Here is a 16,442-nt window from a genome sequence, read left to right as displayed (position 1 = left end):
ACCAATCTTCGTCTCGCGACTCCGGTTGGTACTTGTAAGGTTGCTAGTAGTGTTAATTACTCTTTGTAGTTGATGCTAGTTGGATTACTTGGTGGAAGAGTTTATGTTCAGATCTTTGATGCTACTCATTACCTCTCTTGTCATGAATATGATTATGCTTTGTGAGTAGTTACCTTTGTTCATGAGGAAATGGGATAAGTCATGCTAAAAGTAGTCATGTGAATTTGGTATTCGTTCGGTAATTTGATGTGTTGTATGTTGTTTTTCCTCTAGTGGTGTTATGTGAACGTCGACTACATAACACTTCACCATTATTTGGGCCTAGAGGAAGGCATTGGGAAGTAGTAAGTAGATGATGGGTTGCTAGAGTGAGAGAAGCTTAAACCCTAGTTTATGCGTTGCTTCGTAAGGGGCTGATTTGGATCCACTAGTTTAATGCTATGGTTAGACTTTGTCTTAATTCTTCTTTCGTAGTTGCGGATGCTTGCAAGAGGGGTTAATCGTAAGTGAGATGCTTGTCCAAGTAAGGTCAGTACCCAAGCGCCGGTCTACCCACATATCAAACTATCAAAGTAACGAACGCGAATCATATGAACATGATGAAAACTAGCATGACAGAAATTCCCGTGTGTCCTCGGGAGCGTTTTACCTCCTATAAGACTTTGTCCAGGCTTGCCCCTTGCTACAAAAGGGATTGGGCCACTTTGCTGCACCATTGCTACTTTTGTTACTTGTTGGTTGGTACGAATCATCTCACCACACAACTACTTGTTACCGATAATTTCAGTGCTTGCAGATATTACCTTGCTGAAAACCACTTGTCAGATCCTTCTGCTCCTCCTTGGGTTCAACACTCTTACTTGTCGAAAGGACTACGATAGATCCCCTATACTTGTGGGTCATCATGGTCTTCGATGTCGACTAGAATCCTTTCGAGTGGATACAGGTCGTTGAGTGGATGGGAGTGTAGTCCGAGTGTTTGTGTACTGAGTGACCTTTTAGGTGCCATGTCCATCCAGTCGGAATCTTCTGTGTAACCCTTGGCCTAATAATGTGGTACCCTTGGGTAGGATATTCAGGTCAAGCCTGTGACCCTACCCTAGGTACATATCCCCATCAGTCAATATACATTTGGAGTGAATTGTTCTTCTTAGGCACCACGACCACGTTCGCCAGACACTCGGAGTGGTAAACCACGCGAATGAACTCAGTAGCTAGGGACCGGCCATCTCCTCGCCAATCGCCTTGTGCTTCTCCATGGAGGAGCGACACAAGTCTTCCACGACGGGCTTGATCTTGGAGCCCACTCGAAGGCGGTGCTCAGCCAGCTCCCTGCGAACACCCGGCATGTGAGATGGCTTCCATGCGAAGATGTCCCAGTTCTCACAGAGGAACTGGATGAGCCCAACTTCCTATTTCTTGACGAGTGAAGTGGAGATGTTCATCCCGGAGGCACTCGGATCGGTAGGGTGGATGTGAACCTGCGTGGTCTCACCGGCCGACTGAAAGGTGGCCTTAGTAGCCGGCCGCTTTGACCCGAGCAAGTCGGTAGTGTCCACTGTAACACCCCAAAATTTTGACCATAATTTTCTTTTATTTAAAATTGGCCATGGTTATTTTTTATTTTTATTTTTGGGTTTTCTCCTGTTTTCAGACCCCCTTCTTTGTCTTATGTTATAAAAAGATCTCTTTCTTAAGTAGGAGTTTTTGAAAGATATTATTTGACCCGAGTGTTTGCCTCAATTATTTTTCCATTTATTTCCAAATCCAATGAAAGCCTTTTTACAATATTTTCGTTTAAGTTTTATTTATCCCAAAGCAGGCTTTTAATTCCTTTAAAGGTCCAATTCGAAGTGGAGCCATTTGATTACTTCTTTTAAAAATTCCACAAAAACTTGGAAATGACCTAGTATGTTTTTGAATCAATTTTATGAAATAATCTAGCCAAGTGTTTTGGAATAAGTGAGCACATTATATTCTTTTCCATTTCTGATCCAACTTGGTATATGCACTACAACCCCTAGAGAAAACTCTTCAAAAATTCTACAAAAATTGTGAGTTATCAAGGAGTTAATATAAATCACTTGTGTGCAAAAAACCAAAATGGTGTTTTGAAACTTTTGAGCACCGCTTCTTATTTTCTGTTCTGGACCAGAATTTGTAGTTTGCACTGCAACCATATTATTTTCTTACCCAAAGCTCTTGAAAAATTTACTACTTGAAGAGAACCCTGCAAATCCCTCAAGTCTAGAATTTCATTCCAGTGGCATTGTTTGAGACTAGGTTATAACATCATTTTGGTTCTGTCCAGGAATGCACTTTTGCAAAAATTGCACTAGGAAGTTTCTGTTTTGCTAAAATTAACCTTGCCATCATTTTTAGCTTCCAAGGAGACCTCAACCTGGAAAATTTGGTGGCTAACAAGAATACCTAGAGGCCCCTGGCATTTTACCAAACACTCTAGGTGCATGACCTGAACTGGCATACTTTTTAAAATGCATTGTGGAAGTTCTTTCCCTGCCAAACCAGCATGTCCAACAGAGGTTGAGTAACCAGCCTAGCCATCCTGTCGAGTTGCATCTCAAACCAAACACTCTTTCGTATAGTGGCATTCGGTCGAGCACCTACCGTGCACACCCACAGCACGCCCAGAGCACGCGTTTTGCATGTGCCGTGCAGGAAGTCGCCGCACCCACCTGCAGTGCTCGAGTGAACACCACAAAGTGGCAGCCTACAACCCCCCCTTTGCTAGGATTGTTGACCCTCGCTACGCACCTGTATCACTGCTGCCGTGCTGGCCGCCAACGCCAGTAGCGCCTGCTGCGTCGACAGTAGCACCGCCCGAGCCGCGCACCAGCTGCCCTTGGAACAACTCGAGCTCATCCTCAGGGACGTCTGCTAGTGCTTGCCCCCCGCCCACCGGTCGCCACGTCGACCCCTGCCACAGTCCGCCATGCTTATCGTGTGGAGCTCGCGGAACCGACCTCACCAGCTATAAGTAGACGCGCCTCGAGCCCTTCTAGCGATCGCAGCCATCCGTCGCGGCCATATCAAGATTTCTCTTGCCTCAGTTTCCACCGAGGCCGTCTCCTTCTCCACCGCCGGCAGATTCGGCCTCCGCCATTCTCGACTAAACTCGAGCAAGACAGAGCCCCTCCTTGCCTCTCTCCTTCTCTGTTAGAACCCTCATGACCCAGTGAACCCATTTCCCCCTCGAGTTTGGTCGGGGAGCCACAATGAGCAAAGCTTCCTCCATGACCGAAGCTCGGTCCACCATTGCCAAGTCCCTGCTCAACCTGAAGCTCTCCTACCATGGATTTCCCCTCCATGCGATGCGGGTAGTTCCCCTGAGCGTGTGGATGGGTCGGGCATTGAGGATGGTGTCGCGTGGTGCCAGCAAATCGTCGCCGGACTCGCCCTATTCTTTGCGCAAGCGTTAACGGAGGAGGGAGATGAACCCGACTGGTGGCCCCCACCTGCCGGTGAGCCAACCATTACCCAAGTGGCGCAGTCGAGCCGATGCGTCATCCCATTGAATAAGCCCACTTAGGTCAGTGCGTGTTCGTTTTTGGAAAGCGTATTTGAGCCCAAACGTCTTCTTTTGCTGATTTGTTTTTAAAAAGGAGCTTTGACCAGACTTTGACTGACCCTAGTTTCTAAAAAAATAGTCGAAATGAGTTGACAGTGTGTTAATTAGAATATTTTTCAAACTAGGCTTTGTCGAGAGGAGCAAAACCTACCTCTCTACACTTGGAAGTCAAGCATTATGAGCCTACATATATCTTGGTCGTGCATGGGTTGCTTGATGAGAAAAACATTATGGTTATGTTAAACAAGTGGTGTTATTTTATGTGACAATCATTCATGTGGCTTCATGATTTGGAAGTAAAATTGTTGCATGACTGAGATGCATGGGACAAGAGGTTAACCCTTCGTGCTGGCACATGTCTTCCTGAAAGAGAATATGGTTCAGTAGGTCGTAAACCTATTACCAGGTAAACACCAAGTAGAGAGGCCGGGATGAAGGTATCCGGGGCACTGGACTAAATCCAGTCATCCGGTCAGGGGGCATGGGTGTTTTCGGTCTAGAACCGAGAGGGGAAGAGCTTTCCCTTGTAGCGCGCGGTATAAATTTGAACCCATGCTAGTCGATGTTGGAGCCTCCTCGTCTTATGGTTCTTCTGTGGCAGCGTAGTCCGAGTGATATCGGTCTACGCGGGAGGAAAATGGGTGTGTACTGATTCTGATAGTTTACTTGAAAAAACCGTACGCGGGATTAGTCCGAGTGACCATCAAAACCCATGGGCTGTGTGTAAAGAGTACACTGTCTGCAGAGTCAAAACTATTCAAGTAGCCGTGTCCACGGTCAAGGACAACTGGTTGACTAGTCAAGTGTCAGTCTGAGTGTCGGTCTTCGAAGGAAGTTAAGAAATCGGGTGACTAGTAGTGAAATGTGGTGGATGATCATAATGTTATTTTACTGTGGACTAACCCATATGATTATGATTGTTGAATATCCCTGGGACGGTTCTACCTCTTGGTATTCGTTATTTATTATTGTCTCATATAAGCCCATTCGTTATTTATTATAAGGCCTTTATGTGGTGTCGCTTAGATGCCCGACTGCGGCATGTTTATCATTTCATATAAGCCCTTTATGTGGTGTCGCTTAGACGCCCGACTGCGGCATGTTTATCATTTAATATAAGCCCTTTATGTGGTGTCGCTTAGACGCCCGACTGCGGCATGTTTATCATTTCATATAAGCCCTTTTTGTGGTGTCGCTTAGACGCCCGACTGCGGCATGTTTATCATTTCATATAAGCCCTTTATATGGTGTCGCTTAGACGCCCGACTGCGGCATGTTTATCATTTCATATAAGCCCTTTATGTGGTGTCACTTAGACGCCCGACTGCGGCATGCTTATCATTTCATATAAGCCCTTTATGTGGTTTCGCTTAGATGTCCAACTGCAACATGTTTATCATTTCCTATAAGCCCTTTATGTGGTGTCACTCAGACGCCCAACTGTGGCATGTTTATCTTTTCAAATAAGCCCTTTATGTGGTGTCGCTCCGTCACGTGACTGTGGCACGCTTGTTATTATCTTACTCAAGCCATGTATGTGGTGTCGCTCAGACGCCCGACAAAAGCATGTTTTATATCACATCCGTTAATCTTACTCTTATTGATTGCTTATTAATTTCTTAGTTGATTATATTTTATTACTAGTACTTGAGAAGTACATCATGGTTGACAAAGTCTTGTGGTATTATTACAAGTGTATATTAACCCTTGCCAATTTACGTTTGTGTTCATGATGTTTGCGAGTACATTCAAAGTACTCACTGTCTTGTCCCTAGTTATTGTCTTGGACAGGTTGCGTGCTTGGAGAGGAGGAACCCGACGATAACACTAGAACCTAGGCAACAAAGATAGCAGCTGCGTGAGATAGGAATTATCCATGTGAGTTGTTCATGTGGGAAATGGAGTCCCATAGACGGTGGAGATTCCCGAACTGCTTCCGCCATCAACCATTAGAAACCTTTTGATGTACTCTATGGACCACCACGGTCTTTTACTTCAAATTTGTATTTTTGGTTGGACAATTGTATCAAGGATTTGTGCACCAGCTAAAAGTATTCTTGGGGCTGGTATGCACAAGGGCCATTTTGAAGGAAAGTTAAAATCCCCGAAAATCCGGTCATGACAACCTTGGTATTAGAGCCGGGATGACCATTGGCTAATCCTATCTTAAACGGGTCAATAAACCCTAGGTAACTAGCCAGCCAAGCCTGCCCAAACTAGTATCCCAAATAGTGTTTGCCAACACCTTTCCACAATCGGTGCCCAACCTATCAGACTAGCCCAGTGGTCACACGCCAGTGACCGACGACCAAGTTGTCCTTTTTGCAATCTTGCGAGGGAAGACTCCATTTTCCTTTTCTATAAATGGAACGATTGCCTAGCACAACACATCAGAGCCACCACCATCTTCCAAGATGCCAGGCCCCATTGTTCACAATGAAACTACTGCTGCGGACCAAGGTGGTTTTGTAGCCATCCTGGCCAACCTGACCCGTCGTGCCTTTGCCATGGAAGAGCCTCTGGAATATGTTGTGTACCAAGAGCACACGAGTGATGCCATTCATCACTTCTGGGCTACGGTACACATATACGATAGGAGTGTTACCCAAGAGCGTCCCCATCGCTTCACCGGAAGGACAACTTCCTATGAGCCCGAAGCCATCCAACTAGCAGCTCGAGAGGCAATAGTTCAACTCTGGCACCTGTCGCCAAGAGTTAACTGTAGCTCGGTCTACTACTACCCTAGCCGTGAAGGTTATGGTAGGCCACTCCAAGTCGCCAGCGGAGTCCATGAGACCGACCCCGCCCTATTGCACCTCATGTGCTACCTAAGAGCGCAAGAGGCACTATACGACCAAGTCACCCTCGACCTGCTGGCAGCTTGTGAAGATCTGGACCGTCTTGACCCAAGGAGGCGAGAAGTGTAGCCCGACGCCAGCAACCTTGTAGTGCTGTTTGGGAGACCAATCGAGATCATAAGATCTGTCCCAGTTGCAGAACCGAACCATGCGCCTATCTCCCGTGAGGAGCTTCGCCACATTTTGGGGATTTCCTTCAACGGAATAGTAGCCACAGCACCCTGCAATTGACACCACCGCTACCCCAGCCTTGTAGCTCCACCTCCTTCCCCGAGCAACCGTGAGGCTGTGGTTCCAGCAAACTCGACGTCCGCAAGACCCTCCCACCTAGATGTAAACGAAGTAGACTAAGCCATAAAACGCCTTAGTGTTCTCTTGCGTGTAATGTATGAGCTGGTATTATCATAAAATAAATGGGCAAGTTGTTTTTGTACCATTATTTTTATAAGTACCGCTGATAGTCATGTCTGTGTGTTTTTGGGCCGCATAGTTTATAGTTTGACATAACCAAGAGAAGCCGATTACCAACCGACCACCACAGTAATATGTCACATTTCGTGGACTATTATCGCTGGCGTGGACCGAACCACGTTAGAGTGAAGCCAATCACCGAGACTAACCCAAGACTTGCACCATAACCCCCCTATATAAGAATCACCGAGTGACATTTTCCAGCATCCCTCACCTTGTGCACTGCATTCTCAGCCTTTTTGCCATGCTACCCCAAGGGAGTTACCTCAGAACTCCGGATGCAACTTTGGGCAGTTTTGTTAAGATATTGTGGGATTTTACCTGCAATAGCATGGGTTCTCCCCTTCCATCCTAGTATGAGTTGTTCAAGTTGAGGATCGCTTCCGCTACCTCGAAATATTGGGCAGTTGTGCACATTTTCCCAGTGGATCCTAACCAAGACCCCACGGAAGTCTACTTCAGCGGAAAATCTATGCCTACCCTGGAAATGGCCATAGAGGTTGCTGCCTACGAAGCGATTACTCGCCTTCGATTTCCAGTACCATACGCCAGTGAAAGGGGGCACTGTTACTTTCCGAGCCGGGCAGCACCCGGAGGAGCAGCGTCTTTTCCAGGCACCCGTGCAGAGAGAGACCCCGTGTTGATCAGGCTCGTGCAGTATGTCATCGCTCAAGAGTGCTTGACACAACAAGTGATAGACTTTCTCCAAGCCCTCACAACCCAAAACCCTCAGATTGCAATTGGCGAACCCCTAAGGATAGAACCAGCCAGATGCATTATGCGAGCCCTCTAGCCGCTCGCCCCTCAAGATGAAGTAGATATTCCACTGCCAGGAATATTCCCTCATGATCGTTAGATTTTTGCGTGTTCCGTGAACGCCTTGTTTGTGTCTACTAGTCTAGTCTATGACTGTGTATGTGATGGTTGTACCTTACCTTGTAATTACTACATGCATATGTTATATTTCAGTTGTGGGATTGCTGTGATTTTTACCTTAGATTGCTTTTCTTAGTACCATCCTTTGGGTGATAATTTTTCTTAATACAACTGCTACAGCAAAACTTTTTCAACAAAGATTTTTTCGCATGCCAACCGGCTATCAACCACGCTCACTTTGCCAATGCACTAAGGGCAGAACTGCACACACGTAACATCTAGCTAATTGCCTCGATAGCACCACCGTTTTTCCGAGAGGAATACATTGTGAGTGTTTTTGTTGTTGCAGACTGCTAGCAACGGCCCATGCTTTTTTGTGCACGCCTAGTCTTTGTGTTCATCGCCACTACGGAGAGCGACCACTCGAGCGGCAAAATCGCGACAATCATCCTGGATCATCACACATAGAAGCATGAGAATCCAATCAGCGCCGCTATTCCGCTAGCCAGCAGGATTATCAGCCACCCCGGGTGCTTGTCCACCATTGGAGCCTTGCTTCGAGCTCGTGCAAACAGAGAGGAAGAGGAGGAGGAAGCAGGATGTGTGAGACCGGGTGTCAGGTAGAGGAGAGAACGACGCAGTCGTTTTGTATCCCGAGATCGGTGTGTGATGGACGCAGTCCACCAGCGCCGCTCGTCGCTCGATCGCGATGTTCAAAGACGAATCCATGAGCAGTGCCGACAATCGCTGGCTCGTGACACGAGTGCACGCTGCGCCGGCAGCTAAGCAGGCCGCGCACTACCATGGTACGACCCTAGACGCCTACGTGCTAGACGCCACACGTGGAGGAAGTAGCGGAAAGCGCGCGCGAGAGAGAAGAGAGACAGAGGAAGAAGAAGAGACTGACAGTGGGCCCTGGGTCCACCTGTCAGCGAGAGAGAGCACTGTGCACTTGGGTACAACAAGCACAATTCGGAAATTGGAAATTTTCCTTTTTTGAAAATTTTGCTGTAGCCATTCATAGGAACGCCTCGATTTCTCAAGCATACAAATTGTGTGTAGCCCAGCACCACACCACAGTTGCACCACTTATTGTTTTTTCCATAGTTTGTTATTTTTATGTAGATACTGCAATGTTGTAGGAGTTTGTATTTTGTAACGTCCCTAACAAATCTCGAGGACGAGATTTTTCTTAAGGGGGTAGAGTTGTAACTACCCAAAATTTTGACCATAATATGTTTTATTTAAAATTGGCCATGGTTATTTTTATTTTTTATTTTTGGGTTTTCTCCTGTTTTCATACCCCTTCTTTGTCTTATTTTATAAAAATATCTCTTTCTTAAGTAGGAGTTTTTGAAAGATATTATTTGACTTGAGTGTTTGCCTCAAATATTTTTCCATTTATTTCCAAATCCAATGAAAGCCTTTTTATAATATTTTATTTTAAGTTTTATTTATCCCAAAGCTGGTTTTAATTCCTTTCAAGATCCAATTCGAACTGGAGCCATTTGATAACGTCTTTTAAAAATTCCACAAAAAACTGGAAATGACATAGTATGTTTTTGAATCAATTTTACGAAATAATCTAGACAAGTGTTTTGGAATAAGTGAGCACATTATATTCTTTTCCATTTCTGATCCAACTTGGTATATGCACTACAACCCCTAGTGAAAACTCTTCAAAAAATCTATAAAACTTTGGAGTTGTCAAGGAGTTTATATAAATCACTTCTTTGCAAAAAAAACCACTTGCTGTTTTGAAAATTTTGAGCACCACTTCTTATTTTCTGTTCTGGACCAGATTTGAAGTTTGCACTGCAACCATATTATTTTCTTACCCAAAGCTCTTGAAAATTTTACTACTTGCAGAGAACCCTGCAAAACCCTTAAGTCCAGAATTTCAGCCCTAGTGGCATTGTTTGAGATGAGGTCATAGCATCATTTTTGTTCTGTCCACGAATGCACTTTTGCAAAAAATGCACTAGGAAGTTTCTGTTTTGCTAAAATTAACCTTGACATCTTTTTAGCTTCCAAGGAGACCTCAACCTGGAAAATTTGGTGGCTAACAAGAATACCTAGAGGCCCCTGGCATTTTACCAAACACTCTAGGTGCATGACCTGAACTCGCATACTTTTTAAAATGCACTGTGGAAGTTCTTTCCCTGCCAAACTAACATATCCAACAGTGGTTGAGTAACCAGCCTAGCCATCCTGTTGAGTTGCATCTCAAACGACCGCACGCCACCTGCCCCTAGAACAGCTCGAGCTCATCCTCGGGGTCGTCTGCTAGTGCTTGCCCCCCGTCCACCGACCGCCATGCCGACCCCTGCCGCAGTCCGCCATGCTTATCCTCTGGAGCTTGCGGAACCGACCTCACCAGCTATAAGTAGACGCACCCCAAGCCTTTCTAGCGATCGCATCCATCCCTCGAGGCCATAGCAAGCTTTCTCTTGCCTCATTTTCGCCCGAGTCCGTCTCCTTCTCCATCGCAGGCAGATTCGGCCTCCCCGTTCTCGACTAAATTCGAGCAAGCCAGAGCCCCTCCTTGCCTCTCTATTTCTCTGTTAGAACCCCCATGACCCAGTGAACCCATTTTCCCCTCCAGTTTGGCCAGGGAGCCGCAATGACCAAAGCTTCCTCCATGACCGAAGCTCGGTCCGCCATTGCCAAGTCCCTTCTCAACGTGAAGCTCTCCGACCATGGATTTCCCCTCCATGCGATGCAGGTAGTTCCCCTAAGCGTGTGTATGGGCCGTGCATTGAGGATGGAGTCGCGTAGCACCGGCAAATCGTCGCCGGACTCGCCCTGTTCTCTGTCCAGGCGTGCACGGAGGAGGGAGATGAACCCGACAGGTGGCCCCCACCTCTCGATGATCCAACCGTTACCCTAGTGGCGCAGTCGATCCGTCCGTCATCCCGTCGAGTAAGCATACTGAGGTGAATGCGATATCGTTTTCGGAAAGCGTATTTGAGCCGAAACGTCTTCTTTTGCTGATTTGTTTTTAAAACAGAGCTTTGACAAGACTTTGAATGGCCCTAGTTTCTAAAATAATAGTCCAAATGAGTTGATTCTTTTTCTCACTCTTTCAAATTTCACCTAGTTTATTTTAGTTTTTATTTGAAAAATTTCAAAGACAACTCTATGTACTGTTTTTAAGTTGTGTGTTAATTAGAATATTTTTCAAACTAGGCTTTGGAGAGAGGAGCAAAAACTTCAAAAGTTTTGGAATGCTACATACCTCTCCACACTTGGAAGGCAAGCATTCTGAACCTACATATATCTTGATTGTGTGTGGTTTTCTTGATGAGAAAAACATTATGGTTATGTTAAACAAGTGGTGTTATTTTATTTGAAAATCATGCACGTGGCTTCATGATTTAAAAGTAAAATTGTTGCATGATTGAGATGCATGGGACAATAGTCACGTCTTCCTACTACACATGTCTACCGGATAGGATCTGGTAAGAGTCGGTGTCCTGTGGAGACACAACCTTGGGACTGACATCTCGTGGGACGAGAGTGGTCAGTGAGGCATGTTGGGGTATGACAGGTAGTGACTCTGTCTGCGGGGATAAAACATTTTGATTATGCTAATCATGCAGGGAATAATTCAAACCTCATGAGTCGACCCTAGATCGAGTCTTGTCAGTATGTCACCTTAACCCTTCGTGCTGGCACAAGTCTTCCTGAAAGGGAATATGGTTCAGTAGGTCATAAAACTATTACCAGGTACACACCAAGTAGAGAGGCGAGGATGAAGGTATCCGGGGCACTGGACTAAATCTAGTCATCCCGTCTGGGGGCATGGGTGTTTCCGGTCTGTGACCGAGAGGGGAAGAGGTCTCCCCTTGTAGCGCGCAGTATAAATTTGATCCCATGCTAGTCGAGGTTGGAGCCTCCCCATCATATGGTTCTTCTGTGGCAGCGTAGTCCGAGTGATATCGGTCTTCGTGGGAGGAAAATGGGTGTGTACTGGTTCTGAGAGTTTACTTCAAAAAACCGTACGCGGTATTAGTCCGAGTGACTATCGAAATCCGTGGGCTGTGGGTAAAGAGTACACCCTCTACAGAGTCAATACTATTCGAGTAGCCGTGTCCATGGTCAAGGACGACTGGTTGACTAGTAAAGTGTCGGTCTGAGTGTCGGTCTCTGGATGAAGTTAAGAAATTGGGTGACTAATAGTTAAATGTGGTGGATGATCATAACATGATTTTACTGTGGACTAACCCCTATGATTATGATTGTTGAATATTCGTGGGACGGTTCTACCTCCTGGATATTCGTTATTTATTATTTTCTCACGTAAGGCCTTTATGTGGTGTCGCTTAGATGCCCGACTGCGGCATGTTTATCATTTCATATAAGCCCTTTATGTGGTGTCGCTTAGACGCCCGACTGCGGCATGTTTATCATTTAATATAAGCCCTTTATGTGGTGTCACTTAGATGCCCGACGGCGGCATGTTTATCATTTCAAATAAGCCCTTATGTGGTGTCACTTAGACGCCCGACTACGGCATGTTTATCATTTCATATAAGCCCTTTATGTGGTGTCGCTTAGACGCCCGACTGCGGCATGTTTATCATTTCATATAAGCCCTTTATGTGGTGTCGCTCACACGCCCGACTGCGGCATGTTTATCTTTTCATATAAGCCCTTTATGTGGTGTCGCTGTGACGCCCAACTGTCGCATGCTTGTTATTATCTTATTCAAGCCATGTACGTGGTGTCGCTCAGACGCCCTACACAGGCATGTTTTATATCACATGCGTTAATATGACTCTTACTGATTGCTTATTAATTTGTCAGTATGATTATATTTTTATTACTAGTATTTGAGAAGTGCATAATGGTTGACGAAGTATTGTGGTATTATTATAAGTGCATATTAACCCCTGCCAATTTATGTTTGTGTTCATGATGTCTGCGAGTGCATTCAAAGTACTCACTGGCTTGTCCCTGGCTATTGTCTTGGCCAGATTGCCCGCTTGGAGAGGAGGAACCCAACGATAACCCGGAACCAAGGCATCAAAGATGGCACCCGTGTGAGATAGGAATTATCCAAGTGAGCTGTTCCTGTGGGAAATGGAGGCCCATAGACGCTGGAGATTCCCAAACTGCTTCCACCATCAACCATTAGAAACCTTTTGATGTACTCTATGGACCACCACGGTCTTGTACTTCAAGTTTGTATTTTTGTTTGGACCAATGTATCAAGGATTTGTGCACCAGCTAATAGTATTCCTCGGGATGGTATGCATAAGGGCCATTTTGAAGTGAAATTAAAATCCCCAAAAATCCGGTCCTGACATCCAATGCCTTCTTGTACCCCTCGAGCTTGGCCTCGAGGACTTGTTTGTTGGTGATCTTGGAGCCCTGTTGGAGGCACTCCTCAGCGATCTTCCGATTGCCGGTCACCATGATTACACCTCTCGGCCCTGGCATCTTAAGTTTAAGATACACGTAGCATCGACGGGCCATGAAACCTGCATAGGCAGGCCTACCCACGATGTCATCATAGGCACTTCGGAAGTTGACCACCTCGAAGGCAAGTGTCTCCTCCGTGCAATTATTTTCGCGCCGAGTACAACATTCTGGGCAATCTGCCCATGTGACTCGGTCTTTTTCCCAAGGATGACCCCGTGGAACTGCATGTTCCTCTTGCTTAGCTGGGACAACGGGATCTTCATGGCCTTGAGCATGTCGACGTAGACAATGTTGAGGCTGCTGCCACAGTCGGAGTCCGTTGACAGGTGGATTGACAATCAACGCCTGCCTCCCACGGGTTTCTATGTGGGCTGGGTGGTCCGACTAATCGAACGTGGCAGGCGTATTTACCAAATCGAGGTACTTCAAGACAGTCAGAACTGCCATGTTTACCTCTTGATTGATGACTTTCAATTGGCTCTTGCTCTCGACGTTGGCGAAGATCATGAGGACTTTCTCGATATTTGGGTACCCGGGAGTAGCCTCCTGATCATCCTCATCGTCCTTGAACCCGGAGGGTTTTCCGCCCATCTCTTGTTGGATGAGGCGACAGTCTCGAACCGTGTCCTTAGTGGGGATGATCTACACGTCATCGTCTTTCTTGGACTCAGTCTTCTTTTTACCTGCCCAATCTTTCTTCTTCTTTTGCCTGGACTTGCTTTGGCCTTGTCCCAGGACAACAGCTACATCGTCTTTACCTGATGGGTCACCCTTTCGCTTCTGCTTTTTCCCGACGTTGCCTGACTGCGGGGCATCGCTGGCTCAGCCTTTGTCGCTACACAGGCGGTCTTCTTCTTCGCCATTCGCGTACCGATTGGCGATCTCCATTGCCCAACTGAGGGATAGATCTCCCGATAGACCAAACTTGAGGATGAGCTCTCGATACCGAGTGCCTACTTTGAAAGCGCACATGGCCTGATGCTTGGTGACGTTCTCCACGGTGTTATGCAAAGTGGTCCATCACTGGATGTACTCTCGGAGAGTCTCGTTGCTCTTCTAGATACAATGTTGTAGCTCCATTAAGCCACCCGGGCGCTTGTAGGTGCCTTTGAATGTTTTGATGTACACTCAGGCAAGGTCTCCCTAGCTGTGGATGCTACTGGAGGGAAGCTAATTGAGACACGCCCTCGCCAATCCCTCCAGCATGAGGGGCAGGTGCTTCATTGCGACGAAGCCGTCGCCACCGCCTATCTGGATGGACACTCGATAATCTTCGAGCCAAGTATACGGCTTGGACTCACCATTGAACTTGCGGATCCCCTTAGCCAATAGGTAGTTGGAGAGGATCACCGCTTCATGGACGTGTCGGCCGAAGCACTCAAGGCCAGATACTCCCCGACCTGCTCGCGATCAGACAACCATGTTCTGCGTGATTATGGACCTCACGTTGAACTAGGGAGCTCGGTAGTCGTTGTACCCATAACCCGTGTGCCGACCGAGCTTGGCCTGCGGTCATAGGGTCGGTGTTCGAGTGAACCACTCCTCGAAGCAGGTGTCCTTCTACAAACCCGATAATCATGCCTCCGATCCCCGTGGCCTCTCTGAGGAGGAGGAGATCTTTGACGTCTTTCGGGTGTATGAGGGATGTGAGCCTACTGCACCATGTCTGCTTGGATGGACCTGCTGTGGATACGGTACCACGATTGTGATACTTTGGAGTTTTGCTGCAGGGCGGTTTCAGCAGAGTATGGATCAGCCAAATGCATTCCCAAGGTTGCTCCAGTGAAGAAACCCAAGGTTGGACCCAAACCAGTGATAGAGGGGAACGATCACTAGAAGCGGAACTGCCCCAAATATTTGGCAGATAAGAAGGCTGACAATATTAACAAAAGTATAGTTGATATACACGTTATTGATGTGTACCATACGGGTGCTCGTAGTAGCCCCTGGGTATTTGATACCAATTCAGTTGCAAATATTAGTAACTTGAAACATGAGCTGCAGAATAAACGCGACTAGCTAAGGATGAGGTGACGATGCGCATTGGAAGTGTCTCCAAGGTTGATGTGATCACCATCAACATGCTCTCTCTACCTTCGAGATTAGTATTAAACCTGAATAAATACTATTTGGTGCCTGCATTAAGCATGAACAATATATATGTATCTTGTTTATTGTGAGACGATTATTCATGTAAGAAAATAATGGTTGTTTTGCTTACATGAATAATATATTTTACGATCATGCACCCAACGAGAATGGTTTATTGAATCTCGATCGCAGTGATACACATGTTCATAGTATTGATGCCAAAAGATGCAAATTTAATGATGATATTACCATATACTTGTGACGCTGTTGCTTAGGTCACATTCGTGTAAAGCGCATGAAGAAGCTCCAGGCTGATGGATCTTTGGACTCACTCGATTTTGAATCGCTTGAGACATGCGAACTATGCCTCATGGGCAAGATGATTAAGACCCCGTTTTCTGGTACGATGGAGAAGGCACCTGACTTATTGGAAATAATACATGTTGATGTATGAAGTCCAATGAGTGTTGAAGCATTCGGTGGATATCATTATTATCTTACCATCACACATGATTTGAGTAGATACTTGTATATTTATTTAATGAAACACAAGTCTAAAATTGGGAAAAGTTCAAGCAGTTTTAGAGTGAAGTTGAAGATCATTGTGACAAGAGGATAAATTGTCTATGATATGATCACGGAGGTGAATATCTGAGGAACGAGTTTACTATGTAAGACAATATGAAAATTGTTTCATAACTCATGCCACCTGCAACACCATAGTGTAATGGTGTGTCCGAACATCGTAACTCTACTTTATTGGATGTGGTGCATTCTATGATGTCTCTTACTAATTTTCCACCATCGTTTTGGGGTTATGCATTAGAGACAACCACATTCACTTTAAATAGGGGATCATGTGAATCCATTAAGATGACACCGTATGGATTATTGTGTCACATCCCTAGATTTAGACTTGTTTTTCATTGCGTTTCATGCATGCATTTTTATTTTTTCAAATGAAATAAATTGAAGAATGATTAAGCCTCAGAATTATTATTTTTTCAAATAAGCTAGATAAAAATTCCTTCAAAAAGATCCAAGAAAATGTCCATGGTATTCCAATAAAATATTGGCATGAGTTAAAAATGACACCCAATATTTTGGAATCACAAAAACATTTTGTATTG

Source organism: Hordeum vulgare, chromosome 7H (genome assembly GCF_904849725.1).
Source record: "Hordeum vulgare subsp. vulgare chromosome 7H, MorexV3_pseudomolecules_assembly, whole genome shotgun sequence".
Taxonomy (NCBI): domain Eukaryota; kingdom Viridiplantae; phylum Streptophyta; class Magnoliopsida; order Poales; family Poaceae; genus Hordeum; species Hordeum vulgare.
This window is presented reverse-complemented; position numbering follows the sequence as displayed.